Below are 9,451 nucleotides of genomic sequence, written 5' to 3'. Positions count from 1 at the left end.
ATAGAAAGGTTGTGAGTTCTAGTCCCCACAGGAATTGTGGGTGGGGGGAGTGCATGTACAGTTCTCTCTCTACCCTCAATAACACGACTTAGGTGCCCTTGAGCAAGGCATCGAATCCCCAACTGCTCCTCGGGCGCCGCAGCATAAATGGCTGCCCACTGCTCCGGGTGTGTGTTCACAGTGTGTGTGTGTTTGTGTTCACTGCTCTGTGTGTGTGCACTTCGGATGGGTTAAATGCAGAGCACACATTCTGAGTATGGGTCACCATACTTGGCTGAATGTCACGTCACTTTCACTTTTTTTCACTTTCTCATGTAGCTTTTGTTTGGAAATGTCAAGTCTTGTCCTCTTTACTTTTTTCATAGATTTTTTAGTTGTTACTCCTCTCCAACCCTACACCGAGGGAAGGACATGATAATTTGGGGCTTGTCATATGGGGCAGGGAGCAGCAGCTTATTTACATTTAAAGAGACATGGCCGAAAAACAGCACGTTTCTGCTTCCACTCAAAATAGGAATTTTCTAGATTTTATGATTAATGATCTGTGGGGTATTTTGAGCGAAAACTTCAGAGACACATTCTGGAGACACCTAGCACAGAATCAGTTTAGAGATGAACGGAGCACGAGCGCAATCCTGTGACAGTCTCAGGCGGTAAACAGTGGAGCGCGTGAAGGACAGATAAGAGGCACGATTCACGAACACTATTCAAGGTCTCCATTAATTTGTGCCTGTAGTAATTTAATGTGTATATATTTTGAAAGCATTGAATCGCTATAGAAATCGCGATTCGTTCGATTCTTAGCATTTTGAATCGATAACTGTCCAAGATCGGTGATTCACGATTCAAAAATCATGTTTCAAGATCGATGCATATGAATCGACAGGGTTTGTAATCGATGCATCGAGAAAACGAATGAATCGTTACACCCCTAGGTGAAACGGATTGAAGTTGATCGTTTGCACTTTTTTGACGATTAACCCTTGTGCGTTGTTGGGGACGTTTTCGTCCACTAGGGGGTAAAGTTGAGTCTTATTTAGCCACAACTTTCTCTGTGTTTGAGCTTACGGAATGATTTTTGGTGCAAATCTTATTTTGACCCATATTTTGAAATTTTTCAACAACTTAACTGTACACTCTGGGCAAATTTAGTACCCTTTCGTTATGATCATGGATGAAAACATCCACTAAAATAAACTGCTGTAAAAATGTATCAGAAATATATTTTTCAGTTTTTTTTTTTTTTTTGCATAAATCTATTAATCAACCTCAGTCCTGATCAAAACTACCAAATGTTTAAAAAATATCCAAGATTTTAACTCTTTAATTACCAAGTTCATAAATTGTGTCACTGATTTGGGGGGAAAAAACACAAAATTACATATTTTCAATTTAAAAAGTGGTTGTGGACTGGATATTTTTTTTTACCTTTTAGTACAGTCCTAGGCATGTCAAACACCAATGAAACACCAATGACGGGGTATAACACATCCAAAATATTTATACCAGAGTAGACATTCATGAACCGAAGCTTAGTTACATTCATAAACACAATCATGCTTTTTATGTAGGCCTATACAATATATACAGTACAGACCAAAAGTTTGGACACCTTCTCATTCAAAGAGTTTTCTTTATTTTCATGACTATGAAAATTGTAGATTCACACTGAAGGCATCAAAACTATTAATTAACACATGTGGAATTATGTACATAACAAAAAAGTGTGAAACAACTGAAAATATGTCATATTCTAGGTTCTTCAAAGTAGCCACCTTTTGCTTTGATTACTGCTTTGCACACTCTTGGCCTTCTCTTGATGAGCTTCAAGAGCTAGTCACCTGAAATGGTCTTCAACAGTCTTGAAGGAGTTCCCCGAGAGATGCTTAGCACTTGTTGGATCTTTTGCCTTCTGTCTGCGGTCCAGCTCACCCCTAAACCATCTGGATTGGGTTCAGGTCCAGTGACTGTGGAGGCCAGGTCATCACTCTCCTTCTTGCTCAAATAGCCCTTGATGCCTTCAGTGTGACTCTACAATTTCCATAGTCATGAAAATAAAGACAACTCTTTGAATGAGAAGGTGTGTCCAAACTTTTGGTCTGTTTGGACACACCTTGGTCTTTGGAAACATATAGATGCTGTGAATGAAACTTCATAATATTTCATTTGATTATACATTTCTTCAGGAATTATAGTTTGGAAAAAGTCTAACTAGTAAAATGTTTGCCCATTATGTGAAACCTAATATAAGTATATAAATAAGTAAAAAAGACTAAGATGTTTATGATCTCTGCTAGATCAAGCTGCTTCATTCTTGTTTCTGAGGAAATGTATATAAGTTAATGGAAGCCTGTTTTTGGATAATTAAACAAGTATTTGTGACTTTTTCCTCACAATTCAGTTTTTTAAGGACATCTCAAAATGCCAGCTTTTCTGCCTTAGGGGGTTATTTGAGGTATATACCTTCTTGCATGCGTCGTTGTGAGGTGCTGTCCGTGGAGGTGGTGCTGAATTGGTTGATATCAATGTTCTGTGGGGAACTGTTTACTTCATTACTTAATTCAAATTTTTGTGCATCTGGGAGCTGCTATCATAAATTCGTTTTTTAATTGAGTGGTCAAATGTGTTCTATTCACGATCACATAGTACAGCTTTCACGAAATGGGAGTTTGCCTTCAGGCCTTAAATATGTTCTAAAATAATTCATTTTTACTTGTCCCTTTTTTATGTGTTGTTTCCTCTGTTTCAATATTAGACGTTTCTGCAACAAGCCGGCATTTTTGCAAGGCTTTGGTATACGAGTCTGGAAAATATATGATTTCAAATGAACAGCTTTATCTACAACAAGTCAAATGCTATCACTATTACCTGTTTGTAGCCAAATTTTCTTTAATGATATCCGCCTCCGCTTTTGTTCATCAGGCAATGCTTTATTTTTCACCAGCTGCCTTGTGTTTAGAAACGTCCGAAAGCAAACGGTCCCCTGTAAAAAGAAAAGGTTTCGCATTACCAGTTGGGTTTTTATTATGTTAGTTAATGTATAAAGATTTGAATATAAATACTTTGGTGGTTTCCTCCAGCAGTGTGGTTGGGACAATTTCTACAGAATTGTCATCTGCAAATTCAGCTACTGAGAATGTTTTTGTTTCCATCTGTTAAAAGAAAATAAATACTGTTCACTACGTCTCAAATAATTCTCATGGAAAGGGTTTGAGGCACACTGTATGACATTCAAGTTACTTCGTTTCACTGATTTTTACATAGAAAGGGTGTGAACATAATTTTTTTTTTTTCATAATCACTGGCCAAATGAAAATCTTCCTCATTTTCTTGCTTTTATCTCCTACCATCTCTTACACATACTCTACCTTCTCTGATGAATAATGTATTGTTATTATTATAGTGAGTACATGTAACAACACAATAAAATAAAATACTCATTAGATTTCTTGTTTTATCTTTCATATGATAGTTGAAAGATCTACCTGTTTTCATGAGGGATTCCATGTCATCAGATGGGATTCTTTATTTATATGGTAACATTTTGTTGTCCATTAAGGGCAGTATTCCTTGGTTCTATGTTCTGGTCATGTGTGTTTATGTGTATGTGTGTGAAAGAGTGCGAGAGAGAAAGAGAGCAGCCAGCATTAAATGGTGAGGCCAATGTGGGTTCCATATAGGCTTTAAATAAGGGTCCCTTATGGGTTTGTGGGGCCCAATTGCAAGTACTTCAGAGTACTTACATCATCAGTTTGTGCTTATTTGACCTTAATGTTAACACAAAGAATATATATTTTATTATAAAAATCTTATTATACATGTCTGCTTTTCTGCATATGTCTATTACTTTATTTAATGTGATATAGGCATAGGACTATATCGTGGCTTAATACATGAGCATGTTTTATAATACATGTTACACAACTCTGTTCTGCCCGAAGTCGGCTACTCAGAGATGCTGTTACCAAGTGTTTGTTTGTAACTTAATCTAACTAATCTAATTCCCCTTAAGTTATAAAATATCAGTTGATTCTAACTGAAATCGCTGTGATTAGCGATTAATAATTCTGTGGTACAGTCAAACAGTGTAGATCCTTCAAAACATCCCACTTTGGGGGTGGGCTGGGCTACATGTGTCACCCCGCCCTAATGTGTTGCCCCGCCCCATCATCCACCCTGCACTCTGGGGCTACTCCCCAATTGGGCAACTCACAGAAGACGGATACCGGGCCCTGGCCAGATAGCTCTATTCAGACTGTAAGTGAGATCTCTGAAAAGTGGTTTGGATTACTCAATATCCTTGCATAATATCTTTGGAGATCTGGACTCATCCATCTCTTCTCTTTCTTCCATGGTCACACAACACTTCCCCTCCCGGAGAATGAAAGCATTGTTCGGTCTTGTGACTTTCACCTTTTTTTGTCGCCACAGATTGTACAGATTGGCCACTTGGACAAGTTTGTGCTTGACTTCTTGATCTTATGAGTCGCTTACACTTTCCTAGAAAGTTCTCAAATGGGAAAGCACTGCAATTATGAAGAGTAACAAAATTAATTGCTTCTGCTGGTCGATGTAGCATGGAATGTATGTTGTACACCATGGAGTGATCTCCATAGAGCTCTTTTGTTTTTGCAACAAAGAAAGTCTGTTGTGTTCCACTGCCAGGTTTGGTGAAAGAAGAAGGCTCAAGGCTACACTGAATGCCATGAAGTGGTCATACAACTCATCTGCCAGAATACCTTTTAGCTTTACCACTTGATTGATTTGTCCAGCAGACATCCGCACATTCCTCTCTCCTCTCATCCACTCTGTGATCATTTTTTTTGTGATTCCCAGGCAGGCTTGATGCATATAATCTATTGGAAATTGATTAACCATGTCCAAAGGGAGCCGCACAAATGCTGACATTGAAATGGCCTCATCTTTCTGCCGTCTTGTCATTTCAGTACGTTACATCTCATTCGTGTGTAGAGTGAGATTCTCTACCTCTGGGTAGGTCACTCGTCCAGAAACCCACATGCCCCTCTGAGTGCATTTATCGCACCCATAATATCCTGAGAACTGTTTTATCTTTTTAACCATGGCTCTTGCAAGAGCATCACAGACAACACATTTAATTTTAATTTGTTTTCCCTGGAAACCATAGTCAAGGAGTTCCTGGATGTCTTTGATGGCATCCTCAACAGGTGAATGGTCACGGATGTGCTTTGCTGCTTTTGAAAACAGGCAATCCATCTATATTGAAAGAAATCTCCAGTGTTGTTATTCCTTCAGTTATATCCCTCGGGTAGTTTTGCAACTGTTGACTAAGGCTCTCCCTTAAGTAAAATGGACACACTCCATCACTGATTTGACTCTTCTTGGAGTTTGCAGGGGGGAAGAGAGCGCTGTTCATTCACTACCTCCCCAACTACAACTCCTTCAGGCCCCAATACTCGAACTGACGACCTTCCAGTAACTAGTCCAAGTCTTAAACCTTTAAGTCACAGCGCCCAGCAATGTTGAAATCATGTAATGCGATTGGCCAAATAAAGTATCACTAGTGGCCAGTTTTGGACTTTTTTTTTTTTTTTTTTTCAAACAAATGTCTGTCAATTTGAAACTGACAATAGACTCAGATTTAGATTCAGGTAGCTTTATTGGCAATTGGTTAAAGTTTTACATTTTACTAAAGATTAGTAACATGCAAAATAATATTTAACAGCCAAGTGACATAAATACACATGGGGTTCCCTATAAAGCATCCCTATGGGAAGTCGTGACCCAGTGGTTAAAGAGTTTGAGTCCTAATCCTAGGGTTGTGGGTTCGAGTCTCGGGCCGGCATTACCACGACTGAGGTGCTCTTGAGCAAGGCACCGAACCCCCAACTGCTCCATGTGTGTGTGTGTGTGTTCACTGTTATGTGTGTGCAATTTGGATGGGTTAAAAAGCAGAGCACAAATTCTGAGTAAGGGTCACCATACTTCCGTCACGATATATACATCATTCAAGCCGACCAATCAGCCTCTAGGATGGCTGTCGAAAAATGCCATTGTGAACGCCAAGTGGACCAGGACCAAATATAAATAAGATAATTTGGTAATATAAATGGGAATCATTCTGCAAAATAATAAATATATAAACAATGTTACTACATTAAAACCATGGTTAATTTTGTAAGGATGTTTAATCAAATTAATTGTACAAAATGTAAACAGGTTTAAAATATAATCAGTAAAGGAAACATTGTTTATGAGAAGACGAACTTGACTGAAGCATGTTAGTTTGGAAATACATTTATTTGTTCAGAATGCAGATTTTGAAAAAAAAAATAATATTAGGAACATTTCAGCAGGATGAAGATATGAGATGCAAGTCAGCCCTGTTTCAGAGTTAAACATTAACATTAGAAATATGATTTCAGTACTGTATATAAAAACAATACAGGCGTACTCTGAAAAACCAAGCCCTGTGCATTAGAGTGAATCATTTTCTCAATATTTTACAGTTGGTTTGACACCTTTAACTGAAATGGGGTCGGGGTTGAATGAATTTAAGTAGGTACAGTATATTAAACATGAAAAATATGGTTTCAGTACTGTATAGGAAAACCATAATCTGAAAACCAAGCCTTGTGCATTATAGGGGATAATATTTGGAATATTTTTCAGTTGGTTTAATACCTTTATCTCAAACATTGTCAGAGTTTAATGCATTTAAATATGTGCAGTATATTACATTGTTCATTATTCATTATTGTATATAAAACAGTAAAGGTTTAATCTGAAAATCAAAGCGTTGTACATCATAGTACATCATCATCATTGTACAAAATCAGAATATTTTACAGTTAAAATATAGTTTAATATGAATGTTGTTAATGAACAATATCCTAATGAACAGTTTTAGTCGACACGTGAAGTTCTATCAGTGAATTAATATTTCTCGTTCTCAAGTTTTCCCTTCTAACAACTTCTTGATTGTCGTTAAGGTTTCCTCATGAAATTTGGGTTTGTTGGCTTGAATGGACCAAGTGTCACAACTCTGATGGTGTCTGATGAATGGCACAGAGGATTGGCCATAGATGTGCCTTGCTGTTTTCAAAAGGGGTAATGATCTTTAATGTCTTTAAAACAAAACCTTTTTTTTAACAAGGGTCAAAACTCCTGTTATAATGTAGATTTTTTGAGGGTGCACTCTTGTCAGAAATTAATTGATTACTTTTCCTACATAATATTTAACAAAAAAACATTGGTAAAATATATATTTGGGAGACTTAGACCTTTCCAACGATATATAGTTTGTCTAGATTAGATTTAGTTGTAATATAGTGAAGTAAATGTAGGCGTCCCACAGAGGGAACGGGTGACAGTTAACAGGCTAACGACGTAGCATCCGCTCCCAGCTGCAGTCAGAGCAGGAGATGTTCACCCCTCCGTGTCCAGACTGCAAATGAATCGTGCGGCAGCACATCATGTGCGTGAACTGCCACAAACACACCGCTGGCTGATCCCATCCTTGCTTACATTCAGCACGGGATGTTAAATATTTGTCTAAAACAGTTAAATCACTCTGACATAAGCTAAACTAGCTGACTAGCTCATCATGTCGAAACTGTACACTCAAAAATACTGAAAGGAGTGGGAATCAGACTCTGAATTCAAAGGCTGGTTAAAGCCGTTTATTGGAGATAATACACGGGCATACTGTCTGTATTGTAAGGATGATTTCTACTCCAAACTTAGCGATGTAAAGAAACACAAAACAACTCAAAAACACACTCAAAAGGCAAAGCCTTATGTTCGTTCCACCCAAAACAAAGGCTGAGGCCACCATGGCATTAGCTATCGCTGAGCACTGTTCCATGCTAGCATGTGATCACATTTGAGAAGCATGCAGAGCTGCTTTATCAGACTGCACTGCTGCTACCCATTTCAAGATGCACAGGACAAAGTGCACAGAAATGATTAATGGTGTTCTAGCACCATACTTTATGGAAAAGTTGGTTGCAGATGTGGGTGACCAGCGTTTCAGCCTCCTCCTCGAGGAGTCCACGGATATAGGTGTTTCTAAATACCTGGGGGTTGTGAAAAGGTACTTCAGTGACACCAAACAATTGTCTCAAAATTTCTGGGGCTTATTGAATTGGAAGGAGGAGAGGCCAGATCTATAGCCCGTGCTGTTGTAGCTTTCCTTGAGAAGTGTGGTCTTAAAAAAGAGAAACTCCTGGGGACTGACAATGCCTCTGTTATGACAGGGATTAACAATGGGATCCATAAAGTCCTGAAGGAAGAGTATGGCCTCAAAGATCTGATTCTTATTCGCTGTGTGTGCCGCTCTCTGCAGCTTGCTGTAAGTCTTGCTTCCAATGACACCATCCCCCTAGTGAGGAATACTTGGTACGAGAGACTTATAACTGGTTTTCAGTGTCTCCAAAGCGCAGGGAGGCCTACAAGCCATATATGAGACCATCAGCTGTGGGGAAAAACCTTTACAGATTACCACAGTCTGTGCCACACGTTGGCTCTCCATTGAACGTGCAGTTTCATGCATTTTGGACCAGTGGGAGGAGCTTAGGCTGCATTTCTCGGTTACCAAGTCCAGCGAACACTGCTACATGGCTGAGGTTTTATATTCCATGTATAGTGGTCCTCAAAACATTTTGTATCTGACTTTTTTGAGCTCAGTGCTGGGTGAGCTACTGTTGGCCATCATTTGAGAGAGAGCAAGTAGATCCTCATCTACATCGAAGCATTGCAGTACATGTCAGTTTTTAATGTGGAGATAACTTTAAAGCACAGTAAGAGTCCTGGAGAAATAGAAAATATAGCCGAGCTCCTCGACTACTCCCTTGCAGAGATAGACAAGATTATCCAGCAATGGCATGCCATCCATCTTAGTAAATGAAATGAGACAAAAACACACTGGGTTTGTGGAGTGAGATTTAGTTCAGAGATGCAGCTGATATCAACCTGTTTCAAGAGCTTGCCATGGCTGCTGTGTCCGTGTTGTCCTTACCACACTCGAACGCTGAAGTCGAGAGAGTATTCAGCCGGATGAGTGTGGTCAAAAGTAAGATAAGAAGTCCTTGCAGACCCTTAACTTCATCCTGTACATAAGATATGAACTGAAGCTGTCTGGTGAGGCTTGCTATATGTTAAATTATATTATTGAAGGGCATCATGATTCTGATTTGACGACATCTTTAAGTTACTCCAAATTAATTTTACCAGAAATTAAAATTATTCATTTAACATTAACTTTTTTTTACAATGTATTCAAATCTATATAGTAAATAATAATAATAATATCAACCTGCATTATAAAGTTTTTTTGCATTCTGCATTTTGCATTCTGTTATTATTACTGTTTTTCAATCTCTTGCATAGCTATGACGGGAAACACTGGCATCTAACAATGCCTTGAAAAAAAGGCAGTTAATTTTAAAAAATTAAATAAAATAATTATATA

The 9,451-nt window shown here is 38.4% G+C and overlaps 1 protein-coding gene across 1 annotated transcript in view; it reads left to right on the top strand.

Moving 5' to 3' along the window:
* LOC113066531 (gastrula zinc finger protein XlCGF57.1-like) overlaps window positions 1–9,451 on the top strand; it is a 1,043,158-nt gene that overhangs the window by 897,201 nt on the left and 136,506 nt on the right. The gene's annotated exons all lie outside the window — the stretch shown is intronic.

Source organism: Carassius auratus, chromosome 4 (assembly GCF_003368295.1).
Source record: "Carassius auratus strain Wakin chromosome 4, ASM336829v1, whole genome shotgun sequence".
Lineage (NCBI taxonomy): Eukaryota > Metazoa > Chordata > Actinopteri > Cypriniformes > Cyprinidae > Carassius > Carassius auratus.
The sequence above is the reverse complement of the archived record's forward strand: the minus strand, read 5'-3'. Positions and strand labels throughout refer to the sequence as shown.